This window comes from Giraffa tippelskirchi, chromosome 6, assembly GCF_054371585.1.
Source record: "Giraffa tippelskirchi isolate mGirTip1 chromosome 6, T2T-mGirTip1v1.2.pri, whole genome shotgun sequence".
Taxonomy (NCBI): domain Eukaryota; kingdom Metazoa; phylum Chordata; class Mammalia; order Artiodactyla; family Giraffidae; genus Giraffa; species Giraffa tippelskirchi.
The window spans coordinates 163,525,856-163,539,283 of NC_137280.1; the positions used below are offsets into that span (position 1 = coordinate 163,525,856).

The window sequence follows — 13,428 nt, forward strand, 5'->3', positions numbered from 1 at the left end:
GCCACTATGGAGAACAGTGTGGAGATTCCTTAAAAAACTGGGAATAGAACTGCCATATGACCCAGCAATCCCACTGCTGGGCATATACACCGAGGAAACCAGAATTGAAAGAGACGCATGTACCCCAATGTTCATCGCAGCACTGTTTACAATAGCCAGGACATGGAAGCAACCTAGATGTCCATCAGCAGACGAATGGATAAGGAAGCTGTGGTACATATACACAATGGAATATTACTCAGCCATTAAAAAAATACATTTGAATCGGTTCTACTGAGATGGATGAAACTGGAGCCCATTATACAGAGTGAAGTAAGCCAGAAAGAAAAACACCAATACAGTATACTAATGCATATATATGGAATTTGAAAGATGGTAACGATAACCCTATATACGAGACAGAATAAGAGACACAGATGCATAGAACAATTTTATGGACTCTGAGGGAGAAGGTGAGGGTGGGACATTCTGGGAGAATAGCATTGAAACATGTATATTATCATATGTGAAACAGAACACCATTCCATGTTCGATGCATGAGACAAAGGCTCAGGGCCGGGGCAATGGGATGACCCAGAGGGATGGGATGGGGAGGGAGGTGGGAGGGGCGTCCAGGAAGGGGAACACATGTAAACCCATGGCTGATTCATGTCAATGTATGGCAAAAACTATTACAATATTGTAAAGTAATTAGCCCCCAACTAAAATAAATAAATTTATAAAAAAAATAAATAAATAAAAAATAAAAAATATCTTTCAGAGGAAAAAAAAAAGAAACATTGAGCTAATCTATATTTTTAAACTGTTATTCTGAATGGCCATAACAATATCCTTAACATAAATTTGAAGCTACCCATATCAGATGTGAGTTGACTTATTGGAAAAGACCCTAATGCTGGGTAGGATTGGGGGCAGGAGGAGAAGGGGACGACAGAGGATGAGATGGTTGGATGGCATCACTGACTCAATGGACATGGGTTTGGGTAGGCTCTGGGAGTTGGTGATGGACAGAGAGGCCTGGCGTGCTGCAATTTATGGGGTCGCAAAGAGTTGGACACGACTGAGCGACTGAACTGAACTGAACTGATATCAGATGGTAAAGAATCTGCCTGCAATGCAGGAGACCTGGTTCAATCCCTGGATCAGGGCGATCCCCTGGAGAAGGTCACAGCAACCCACTCCAGTATTCCTGCCTGGAGAATTCCATGGACAGAGGAGCCTGGGAGGCTACAGTCCATGGGGTTGCACAGAGTTGGATACAACTGACTGAGTGACTTACATGTTCACTTTCACATATTATTATAAGTGAATAACCCACATTATCTCATTTAATCTTTATTAATCACAACAAAATTATGACAAAGATATTCACATCATCTCCATTTCCCAATGCCTCTCAGAGAAGTTAAGTAACTTGCTCTGAGGCACCTTAGCTAGGGCCAGCATTTGAGTCTGAGTTTGTCCAACTCTGTATTTTCACCTCTACTGGCTTCCCCAGTAAGAACACTGCAAGACATGTCAACAGCACATTATAGTTTGGCACGTATCATCTCATTTAATCCCTGAATTACTAACTCTGTGAAGAGGCATTATCCCTTCATGGATCCATGGATTCAGAAAGGTCAAGCTATTTATCACGATTCACATAGCTAGTAGGAGATAAGGGCAAACAGGAAGCCAGATCATTTCACTTCAAGTCCAATACTTTTTCTAGTATACAGTGACTGTCTTCTACCAAAACTAGCAACACCTCACATCACATTTTGTTTCACTTAATTCATTTACCAAATATGAGTGATTATTATGTGCACAATGTTTCATCAGTGTAAAAAAAATTATTGTTCTTTTTTTTTTCAACATAAAAAACAGTGGTTCTTTGCCATCTCTTTCCATCTTATTTCCCTCCACCGGCCCCTAAATGAGTTTGCTTCCCAAAGTCTCAGCCCTTAGATATCCTCCTCCTATATTCTCTCCTCCGGAGAAGGCAATGGCACCCCACTCCAGTACTCTTGCCTGGAAAATCCCATGGATGGAGGAGCCTAGTAGGCTGCAGTCCATGGGGTTGCTAAGAGTCGGACACGACTGAGCGACTTCACTTTCACTTTTCCCTTTCATGCATTAGAGAAGGAAATGGCAACCCACTCCAGTATTCTTGCCTGGAGAATCCCAGGGACGGCGGAGCCTGGTGGGCTGCCGTCTATGGGGTCGCACAGAGTCGGACACGACTGAAGCGACTTAGCAGCAGCAGCAGCAGCATATTCTCTCCTCAGTCACATTTACGGGTTTAACTTGTTCCTCTTTGTTAATGATTCTTTGTCAATCTGATTGCAACTTCACACCTGATTACTACTTCCTCTGGCTTAAATGTTTACAGATAATCTCCTTTATAGATATTTTTCTACTTTCTTTAACTAAACCAACCGACAACTAAATTTCCAGTATATACTCAAAGTACAACAATCTGCCTTTTCGACTTTGTCACCAACAACACTAGTGTCCTGCACATTCAATCAAATATTTATATATAAGTATAGCTATACTACAGGTACAGAAGGGAAGTAGTAGGGGGAACGTGGGCACGTGTGAGTGGAAGGAGTGGAGGCAGTGCCCATTTCTCAGACGTGTGACACTGAGCAAGTCTTTTTAATTCTGTAAAATGAAGGGTTAGATTAGATATTAAATTCTTCTGAATTTAAAACTCTGTGTTCCTTGTTTCTCCTACTACTTCCTACGTGCAGTCACTAAAGCAGAAAAATTCTTATTACAGTTTCTCTGAATTCCCTCCTGATTCTCTAAAACAGAGATCCTTAACCTGGCTGCACACTGTGGTCACCTGGCATACTTGAAAATACACTGATGCCCTGCTGCCTCCACTCTCCCAGACATCCTGATAGGATTAGTCTGAGGCACAGGGTGAGCTGAGGGCAATGGTTCCTAAACTTTGCTGCCCATTTAGAATCACTTGGGAAACCTGCAGCACTTCAATCTCACTGTCTGGGGGTGGGCGTCAGGCACTACTATTTTCCAAAAATACCGCAAGCAATTCAACATCAGCGAAGGATGGGAGAAAACAGAAGAGGGTCGGAAGCAGCAGCCTTGTTTAAGGTATTTCAATTTATTTCAACTAAGAATTTAGTCTCATACAGTTTGGGGAGATGGGAAGGGGGGAGATGAATTTATGCTCTTAAGTACCATTATATATTTACATAAAGATTTTAAAACTTTTGTAGAGAGTTGATAATTATGTGCTTAATATCTTGCCTTACCTGTAAATGGCACTCAAAACATTCAGCTGATTTACTGCCAAGTTTGTAGAAGAAAGAAGAGAGACAAAGAAGGGAAATGAATTTTTACACTGAAAACTAAGAAAATAGTAGGCGATTATGATGGGCAATCACTTGCAGCACACTTAATGATGCACCATTGTAAGCTCAAGTTATTAGTTTAAACATTACTATAATTTCTGGTCTTTGTCAATCTTTTTATGTTTATCCTGCCTAGAGCACTACAATTTCTATTAGATGCCCTAAGTTGCTGGAATTACAATAAGATAAATAAATACATCACCCATCCTTCCCCTCCATTTTACATGTGCTGCTGTGATACAAATAATTTACATGGATTATTTCACTTAAACTTTACTGTGAGCTGGTTCTACTGCTAACCCCCTGCATTTTCAGATGAAGAAACCGAGGTTTAGCAAGGCTGGATAATTAAAAGTGAAAATATATGTAGGTCATAATTTTGCCTGGTGAAATAAAAAATAAATACAGATACACACATCAATAATTATATAGCTTTAGGGGAAAATATGGAAGGATATCCATCAAACTGTTAATCACGATTACCACCTCTGGCATGGGGTAAGAGCAGAGACAGAAACTTTCATTTATTATTTTTTTAACTGCAAGGACTGTTTCTAATTTTTTTCCTTTTAGTTATTTTTTATCATTTTTTTAAATCAGTCCTAAGTAGCTTTTTAAAAGCGAAAAAGAAATAAAAAACATGGTTACCTATCTGAATGTACATACAGGCATCCTTTAAGTGAAACACGGAAAGACATATAGATGGCCAACAGACACATAAAAAGATGTTCAGCAATGCTAATTATTAGAGAACTGCAAATGAAAACTACAATGAAATATCACCTCACACAGGTGGTCAGTCAGAATGGCTATCGTTAAAAAGTCTACAAACAATAAATGCTGGAGAAGGTGTAGAGGAAAAGGAACCCTCTTATACTGTTGGTGGGAAATAGGCACAAACTCTATGGAAAACAGTACGGAGGTTCCTTAAAAATCTAAAAACAAAGCTGCCCTATGATCTAGCAATCCCAGTCCTGGGCATATATGCAGAGAAAACTCTTCAATCTGGAGAATACTCTAATTTAAACAGATACATGCACCTCAGTGTTCACTGCAGCACTGTTTACAATGGAAGCAACCTAAATGTCCATCAACAGAGGGATGGATAATGATGTGGTGTCTATATACACAACGGAGTATTACTTACCCATCAGAAGGAACAAAACAGTGCCATTTGCAGAGACATGGATAGACCTAGAGATTGTTATACAGAGTGAAATAAGTCAGAAAGAGAAAAACAAATATCAAAATAATATTGCTTACATGTGGAATCTAGAAAAATGGTATAGGCAAACTTATTGGCAAAGCAGAGACAGAGACATAGGTGGAGAGAACAAACTTATGGATACCAAGGGGGGAAAACGGGGTGGGATGAATTGGGAGATTGGGTTTGACCTATATACACCACTATTGTATAAAACAGATAACTAAGGAGAGCAGTTGCCTGTACAGCACAGGAAATTTTATTCAATGCTCTCTGGTGACCTAAATGGGAAGGAAATCTAAAAAGAGAGGATATATGTATACATATGGGCTCCCTAGGTGGCACTAGTGGTAAAGAACCCTCCTGCCAATGTAGGAGACATAAAAGATGTGGGTTTCATCCCTATGTGGGGAAGGTCCCCTGGAGGAGGGCATGGGAACCTACTCCAGTATTCTTGACTGGAGAATCCCATGGACAGAGGAACCTGATGGGCTACAGTCCATAGGATCACGCAGAGTTGGACACAACTGAAGCAAGTCAGCATATGTACACATATAACCGATTCGCTCTGCTGTATAGCAGAAACGAACACAACAGTGTAAAGCAACTATATTCCAATAAAATATGCCAGTTCCATGCCCAACTTCTAAGAGAACTGGCAGTTTCTGCATTCTTCCTCACAAGAACCATCATGTATGAAGTCTGAATACCTGGAGACTGCCATGCCACGAGACATTAAAAGAGCAGGTGTGTGCTAAGTTGCTTCAGTCGTGTCCAACTCTTTGCAACCCTGTGGACTACAGCATGCCAGGCTCTTCTGTCCATGGGATTTTCCAGGCAAGAATACTGAAGTGGGTTGACATCTCCTTCTCTGGGGGATCTTCTATTACTACTTAAAGGACCAACTTCTAACTATATCACATTTAAAGAACTTTTAACTTTCATGATACTCCAGCAGAATGAAAAGCTCCATGAGAGCTGGGATTTGGGGCTATTCTCTGATACATCCCCATTATCTAGAACAGTGCTTCATGTATATCTACACACACATATACATTATATATGACAATGATACACACACACATATATGATGCTCAAATAAATACTAAATGAATGAACAAGTACTCTACAAATAAGTAGCAGGGAAAAAAGCTCAACTTATCTTTTACCACTTAAGAAAAATATATCTCCAATACAGTTGGTGGAAAAATAATCTCAAGATAAGACAAACTAAAATTTGAAGAAAAACCCTAATCCTACTCCACTAATTCAAGGTATACACTACTAAAGATCAGCTTTTCTGGTTTTCCAAATATCTTTACTTTCCTTCTTTCTCTTATAGAAGCAGCTTCATGATTATCTGATTGGAGACATCAATTTTCTTAATAAGCACAACTTATGATATAAAGTTTTATAGATCGCAGTACAAAAATAAAGAATGCAATACACTGAAAATATCTTTCATTTGCCAAGCCATGCTTGCATATTCCACAAACAGATAAGATTTTATTCCTGCCTCAGACACTCAATTTCTAATACTTAAGTATAATTTTAATATGCCCTATACCCTGGCAGAACGACTGGACTGAACTGATACACTGGCAAACACGGCATATTAAACTTTGATTCGGAAGGAAATAAAAATGAGTGTTTTCTTTTGCTTTCATCTTTGTGCATTTATCTAGGTGCTTCACGGAGCAAAACGCTCTTCCACAAAAATCCACTGTGGATTGGTGGTTCACTCCAGATGGGCTGTGGTGGATGTGATAAAATGCAAATGTGGATTTCTTCAATGCTAATTCTTCAAGAAAGAAGCCAATCCTAAGGCAGCATGTGTGCAGCAAATGAGGATATTAACAACATGTGGCTTGAATGAAGTTTTTGTTTGTTTGTTTTAAATACTAACAAGCTTCTAGTTCAAAGGAACTCTGTCAAGCCCAGGTAGGCACGTGATAGGCCAGGGGAGAAGGTGTACAAGAGAATAAATGTAAAAGGGAAGGTGTGACGATAAGACTGAGATCAAGGTGAGGATAAATTCATCTCAAGGGATCTGAATGGGACAACATAAGCAAAGGCAGAGGAAGAAAACAAGGTGTGAGATTCAGCTGTGTTGGAATGCAGGCAACTGGGAGGAAAAGGTGCATCCTACAACAGAGAGCGAGCCTGGAGTCTGCCCGGAAAGGACCAGCTTCTCCACGAAATAAAGAAACAAAGAACTCAACAGGTGTTGGCAGCAGTAAAAGTGTATGGAAGTAGAAAGACGAGCCAGAGAAGAATCCAGAGACAGGAGGGAGAGAATAAAAAATGAATATATTCCTAGGGTATATTTTAACATCTGTATTTTTAAAGCGTCCTAAGCAAATCAGAACTTGGGAAAGAATGGGAAAGGGCTTAGCTTTGGAGTAGTATCTAGATTAGAGACCTGGGCTTCACTCTGTTGGGGAGGGGAGTACACCAGTACTCTGGACTAGTCTCCATCTAGACTAATAATACCCCCCTGACTCCTTCCACCTTCTCATTCTCCCCGGGAGTAGGGGTGCCAACCTGTGTGACTGGTGAGCTGCTCTTTGTGACCCAGTCTCTTCCTCCCATCTGGGCAGCCAGATGCCTGTGTGCTGTGCCGTGCGGTGCGGTGCTTTGTGGTGCTTAGTCGCTAAGTCGTGTCTGACTCTTTGTGACCCCATGGACTGTAGCCCACCAGGCTCCTCTGTCCATGGGGATTCTCCAGGCAAGAATACTGGACTGCGTTGCCATTTCCTTCTCCAGGGGATCTTCTCAACCCAGGGATCGAACCCAGGTCTCCCGTATTGCAGGTGGATTCTTTACCATCTGAGCCACCAGGGAAGCCCCCAGATGCCTGTAGAAAGCATAAATTCTCTGCTGCTCTGTGCCATAAGCTCACAGGATGAGCCTGCCAGTAAATCTGCTGAATTCTCGGGAGAGTAACCCACCTGGATAGGAGAGCTAACTCATTCCTCAATCTACTATTTATGAGTTATAAAGATGATACACTGATCTCTATCATTTTACTTTTTTTCTCTCAGTTGGTTCTAAATTTGGATGGAGAAAATATAGGCACAGCCCAATTTCAGAGGTGTTAAAATATAAAGAAAATGGGCATCTTTGAATTGACTAAACAGGATAACTTGATATGCTAATTCTGACTTGCTAATTTGTGTGAGTGTATATTTGTATGAAACAAAGAGGGGAGAGAAAGAGAAAGGGAAAGAAGAAAGAGAGGACAGAGATTACTAATACTCAAATATCAATTATCCAAATAAGAGCTTTCCTACGCATACCCTTATATTTCCTTTAGACACAGAGGCTCTGCTTGGGTTTCAATTACAAAACTGACATCACCAAACCATGTGTTTTTTCACACTGGAATACATAACTTTTAGTCCAGCAGAACTGGAAGTTATGAAGTTAAGGTTATATATCCACTTAGGCTCAGAGATTAGGGTAAGTTTTGTAAATTAACACCTTCAATTACTTTTCTACAACTCTGGGAGAATTGCTGAGATTGGTCTTTCACATCAGTTTCATTGTAATGCTATTTATCCAACATATGAAATGGGAAAAATGGGAGAATTGTTTAAAGAGGAAGAACAGAAGTGATTCAAGAGTTCGATTTTCACTCTGAGACTTCATTAGTTTGACTGAAGTGTTTGTTATGAGTATCCTGAATGTCCAATGGATCCACATTAACTTTAAATTCAAATTCACCCAAGAAAGTGAAAGTGAAGTCGTTCAGTCGTGTCCAACTCTTTGTGACCCCATGGACTGTAGCCTACCACGCTTCCTCCGTCCATGGGATTTTCCAGGCAAGACTACTGGAGTGGGTTGCCATTTCCTTCTCCAAGGGATCTTCCCAACCCAGGGATCGAACCTGGGTCTCCCGCATTGTAAGCAGACGCTTTACCATCTGAGCCACCAGGGAAGTTCACCCATAGGTGAATATAAACGGGACTTGGATATTTATTCTACTATTTATTCTCACCTTTTGTAAAATATAGTGGCCTAACAATTATCTCAATAACAAAACATTGGATCTTATACTATTTATGTGTGAAGCACTTTAAAGCACAAGGCATACAAGTAAAATATACTGATATGTACACAAGTGATATGGCTCCTTTACTACCTAAAAAGAGTCAAAGAGATCTAAATGAACATATCATAGCAGATTTTTTTTTAAATGCAGTTTTATGACTTTTAGATCATAACAGTTTTATCAGTATAAATTTTTATCTTTTGTGCAAACGATGTGTTAATATTGGACACAAAGCACAAGAAAACTTCAGCTTTAGAATAGTATTTCATAAAAGTTCCAGGTATAAATAAGGAAACTTTACATTCATTATTAATAAAAAAAAAAAACTGTACTAACAACAAAAATATTGATGGGATACGAGAGAAAAGTACCAAGGCAGGTACTAGGATATATAATAGAAGAAAGAATACTTTTACCCTCGCCTTTGCACCTGTTTTCTGTATAAAAAGAGGCAGCTTATTAGTTCTTCAATGTAGCATGGAGTGAACTGGTAGTCCTTAAAGTCTATAAACAGAAAAACTTTGAAGAAAAGTACCCTTTTTGGTAAGTCTCCAAATAAAAGAAAAAAGTGGAAAGGTCTTAATTCTAATGCATTCTTATGTTAAAATTTATACTTTTGTACCATCATATACATATCCAGGATCAAGTTTCTAATCAAGCTACAATTTCCAAACACTGTAAAATAATTTTGTTCTTTTCATATCAATGCATTTTCACTAGAACTAATTACCTTTAAATAAATGATTCAGAGATGTCAAAGCGACTCTCAGGGAATGTTTCAAGAGGTCCCAGTTTCCTGAATTATAGCCTAGAACATCTGCTTAGCAATCTGGCAAGTAGTATGAAGCCAAACAGAGCATCTCATATATAGTAGTGGTATCTGACCTCAAGAAGATGACAGCTGGCTATTCGCCTATAACCTTTATTCTGTAAAAAATCTAAAATTCTGTATGCAAGAGAGACTACTAAAAACAAGAGTGCCAACACCAGAAACATGGAGTGTAAAAGGAAAACAAGTCGCTTTAGGAAAGTAGAATTATTGGCTTCTTCATGCCAAAGGAATTAGAAAACATTGTTAAAAGAATTTTACTTACAAAAAAATTTTTAAAGCAACATAACTTGATTTTTCTTATAACACAGAAAAAAAATGTAAAAAAGTTAAACTTGTTCTAAAATTGGAGAAAATAAAATTAAACTTAAATTGGACCCTCCCAGAAATGAAGTGCTTAAGATACAAACTGTCAGAAGCATTCCAGGATAGAATCAGTTAGAAAAGAAATGAGTTTATCAACTGTGTAAGTACAAATGAATGAAGGCAAAAGGAGTAGAAGGCAGGAGAGGATGAGATGGTTAGACAGTATCACCGACTCAATGGACATGAACTTGAGCAAACTCTGGGAGATAGTAGAGGACAGGGCAGCCTGGTGTGCTGCAGTCCATGAGGCTGCAAAGAGCTGGACACGACTTACCAACTGATCAACAAGTATAAATGAATTCACTTCAAATAAGCCACCTGACATAGACTTTTAAACCAGCCATAAGCATACCAGGAGGAGGGGGTCCATAAGTGGACTGGTAAGTACAGCAAGTAAACATCACACTGTTGTAGACACTAGCAGTTTCAATCTGATCTTCACTAACAGCAGAGTTATGACATTAACCTGATCAGGGAGAAAATCAAACATAGTTCATCGAATCTAGATTAACAGATCTGGGGATTTTTAACTAGTCTCAGATGCAACATCTAGAAACAGAGTCATCTTTCATGAGATCCACTCCTTCAAGATCATGGCTGACAACCAGTTACTAATAAGGTATTTGTAATTTACAAAATCTCTTAATGGAAAGGGACTTGCAATTTCTCACTATTTACTATATTATCATGAACTTTAGGTTATTTCAAAAGTGACAGTAAATATACTTGACAGTATGTAGGAAATGACAAAGCATTTTTATGAGAGCTGGTATGGGATGATTACAATAAGGACAATGGAAAAAACCATCAAGATACAGAATTGGGGGTTATATTTGAAGCAACAGAGGAAGGAAGCCTTAAACTAGTCCCACTTACCCAGCAGTCAAGACTGGGAAACCCTCAATCATGCAATCTCTTGAGCCTGGAAAAGCATATCTAACCCTGTTCACACTAATCTTCAAATTTTATATGGTAATAGATATGCCAGTAGGTAAAAACTACTTTTACTGTAATCAGACCTCAAACAAATCAAGAATGACTTCCATGTGAAGAGAATGCAAAGAAATTTCAATAGGCAATTAGGAACTAGGAAGAAGGCTTTTAGAAAGAAGAAAAAGCAAGACAAGAAGTGATATAATAAGTGTACAGGCTAATGGAAAGTATTTCAACTGAAGCTCACAATATACCTGAAAGAGAAAAATCCCAATTCTGTGATAACTTAGAGGGGGCCTAGGCTATATCTCAATGTAAGCTATCCCTCAAATATACTAACTGACTAGTTTCCAGATGCATCTTCCAATTCAGCCAATATTTTGTTTCTAGTGAAATTTCAACTGAAATAGTACGTATACACAGAAAAGTACACAAACTTTAAGTATACAGCCCAATAAGTTTTCACAAAGTGAACACATGTAACTAACAAATTTTTTAAAAATGGGCACTTCTAGCACCCCAGAAGCCCTTGTCATGAATTCCCCTTTGAGCATAAATACTACCTTGATTTCTAACACCATGTATTAGTTTTGCTTGTTTCTGAACTTTATATAAATGGAATCACATAATTCATACTCTTTCTGATTGGCTCCTTTAACATAACAGTAAGTTGGAGAGGTTCATCTACTAATACCTTGTTGCATATAGTTGTAAGTTTAATCTTATTAAAATATAATATTCTATTGTGTAAAGACAGCAGATTCAAATTTATAGTTAGAAATAAGAACTAGATTTCTAGAATACTTAGGTAATAATTAGACAAAAATCAGAATTACCATTCTACTACTGATGAGCACTGAGACAGTTTCAGTTTTAAGTCACATAAATAGTGCTGCACTGAACATACTCATTACAAAGTGTGGCGTGCTGGAGCTAACACATACTGGTTCATGGGAAATCATTGCTAAATTTTCAGGAATTCTGTGAATCAGCTGTTACACAAAGCCACTATTAAAGATTAAATTACATAATCTTACAAATACATGCCAACAAAGGTCCGTCTAGTCAAAGCTACGGTTTTTCCAGTAGTCATGTATGGATCTGAGAGCTGGACTATAAAGGAAGCTGAGTGCCGAAGAACTGATGCTTCTGAACTATAGTGTTGGAGAAGACTCTTGAGAGTCCCTTGGACTGCAAAGAGATCCAACCAGTCCATCCTAAAGGAGATCAGTCCTGGGTGTTCATTGGAAGGACAGATGCTGAAGCTGAAACTCCAATACTTTGGCCACCTGATGTGAAGAACTGACTCATTGGAAAAGACCCTGATGCTGGAAAAGATTGAAGGCAGGAAGAGAAGGGGATGACAAAGGATGAGATGATTGGATGGCATCACCGACTCAATGGACATGAGTTTGAGTAAACTCCGGGAGTTGGCGATGGACAGGGAGGCCTGGTGTGCTGCAGTCCATGGGATGGCAAAGAGTCAGACATGACTGAGAGACTGAAATGACTGAACTGAACAAATACTATACAACATAAATGTAATAAACACTCATCACTTCCTAGTTATTTTACTATATTTTACTATTATCTATGTTCTCAGTTATTAATGTCTACTGTATCTGTATGGTAGAAATAACACATAAGGATGAAATACTGTATGTATATTTCTCCCAACTCTATGTTCAGTAACAATAGACTGGCAGCTTGAAAGCATCCATCGCTTTTATATGAGTACTTATACCATAGAAACTGGCAAACACTACAAATCAGGGCTTCATTAATTGTTTTGTTGATAGTCTAGACTTAAGAACATGAAGTTAAAGTGTTAATTATACAGATTAAATTTAACAGTTTGTCTTGTCTGTAGCTGTGACACAGTGAATCACATATAATATTAAGTACACATTCTTTAAGTATTTGGAAACTATAACCCAAGGCACTCACATAATTACTGAATAAATGAAGTTTGGACATATGTCTTTGTTTCACTTCTATTTTAGTGTCAATATAATGAATATACCAGTTATTGTTCGAATCACATCACAATTGACAATGTTAGTTGTAACTACAGGATGGCTATGGATGCAAGATTTTGGCAAAAATCAATAAAAACATCAAATGAAAGTCAACTGGAGGAATATGGTGGCATATACACCTCAAAAACTGCATGTCTAAAATAAGATTTTCAACCCCCTGAGTGTTAAAATACCACTCCTCTTAAGTATTCCTCAACTCGGTTAATGATAACTACCATCTCCTCTATTAGACAAATCAGAAATCCAGGTATCATATTTGAGCCTTTTATTTCTTTCACTTCCCACAATCAATCCTCATCATAGCTCTTTTATCTCTCCAGTTCTATTCATTCCCTCTCCTTCCTCAGTTTAATCTACCATTTTTGCTCTTGTGTGTTTTGTCTATAATATCTTACTGGTCACTGAAGCCACTGTTCAGGTTTGTGCTAGAATTAACTATCTAAAACATAATTTGACATGTCATTGCCCTATTTAGACACTATTCAGCGCTGCTCTATAACCCTTAAAGCAATTTATAAATATCTTAAAAGGACACACCTGGTCCTGATGATGTCTACAGCCTCAGTCTTACACTCGCCCCTCACATCACACTCTGTGTTCAAGCTATATTCAACTAATCCCTCTGTCTGGAACACCTC

General features: G+C 38.5%; 1 protein-coding gene and 1 non-coding gene across 26 annotated transcripts in view; both read right to left on the reverse strand.

The window, feature by feature from the left end:
• ARB2A (ARB2 cotranscriptional regulator A) overlaps positions 1-13,428 on the reverse strand; it is a 424,113-nt gene that overhangs the window by 291,445 nt on the left and 119,240 nt on the right. The gene's annotated exons all lie outside the window — the stretch shown is intronic.
• Positions 8,438-8,509, reverse strand: TRNAC-ACA (transfer RNA cysteine (anticodon ACA)). The gene has a single exon. It is a non-coding gene; the product is annotated as a tRNA-Cys (tRNA).